This window comes from Phytophthora infestans, genomic scaffold (genome assembly GCF_000142945.1).
Source record: "Phytophthora infestans T30-4 supercont1.34 genomic scaffold, whole genome shotgun sequence".
In the NCBI taxonomy this organism is placed as follows: domain Eukaryota; phylum Oomycota; class Peronosporomycetes; order Peronosporales; family Peronosporaceae; genus Phytophthora; species Phytophthora infestans.
Genome location: NW_003303725.1, coordinates 1002196 through 1003017, shown reverse-complemented (window position 1 = coordinate 1003017; position 822 = coordinate 1002196). Strand labels below are relative to the sequence as shown.

The window sequence follows — 822 nt, the reverse complement described above, 5'->3', positions numbered from 1 at the left end:
TACATCTTCAGATTATGAGCCTGATAAGTTACCTATTACTCTATCTCATCTTATTACCCATTTTCGGAAGAAAAGGATTTGAACCTTTGATCTTCTGTTCCCAAAACAGATGCATTAGCCAGACTATGCTACCTTCCGTTTTAAAATAATAATAATAATGGTATTTTTATTTAAGAAATAATAATGATGGTAGGATTTGAACCTACAACATTAGGATTATGATTCCCACGCTCTACCATTAAACTACATCATCTTATTAATTATTAAGAAAATAAGTCGAAGTGGGATTTGAACCCACGAGTTAATAAATTAACTGATAGTTTAGCAAACTACTGCCGTAAACCTGACTTGGCTATTCGACCTAAAATATAAAACTTCTTTGATAGGATTTGAACCTACAACCGAATGGTTAACAGCCATTTGCTCTACCATTGAGCTACAAAGAAATAATTATATTTTAATTTTTAAAACGTTTAGTATTTTTAAGCTTAATATTTTACAATACTTATACTTAAAACCTATCAATGTAATCGTCTTTTACAGTTTTTATATGAAAAAATTTTTAAGAATGGTTTCTTACTTAGATGCTTTCAGTAATTATCCAAAATAAATTTAGCTACTCGGCGATGCTTTTCAACAAACCGATACCCCAGGAGATTTACCCTTCTCCGGCCTCTCGGACTAGAGTTAGAATTCTTTCATTTTTCAAAACATCTATAGAAGATAGGGAACCAAACTGTCTCGCGAACGTTCTAAAGCCCAACTTCACGTAGCCAGTTTATTCGGCGAAGCAGCCGAGACGCTGTGGGAACCTTTCTTCAG

At 33.3% G+C, this 822-nt stretch overlaps 4 non-coding genes across 4 annotated transcripts; all 4 read right to left on the bottom strand.

The window, feature by feature from the left end:
* Positions 1-63: 63 nt before the first annotated feature.
* Positions 64-138, bottom strand: PITG_28223. The gene has a single exon. It is a non-coding gene; the product is annotated as a tRNA-Pro (tRNA).
* Positions 139-181: 43 nt separating this feature from the next.
* PITG_28222 lies at positions 182-253 on the bottom strand. Its single transcript has one exon. It is a non-coding gene; the product is annotated as a tRNA-Met (tRNA).
* A 20-nt stretch (positions 254-273) lies between these two features.
* Positions 274-362, bottom strand: PITG_28221. The gene has a single exon. It is a non-coding gene; the product is annotated as a tRNA-Ser (tRNA).
* A 12-nt stretch (positions 363-374) lies between these two features.
* PITG_28220 lies at positions 375-446 on the bottom strand. The gene has a single exon. It is a non-coding gene; the product is annotated as a tRNA-Asn (tRNA).
* Positions 447-822: the final 376 nt, after the last annotated feature.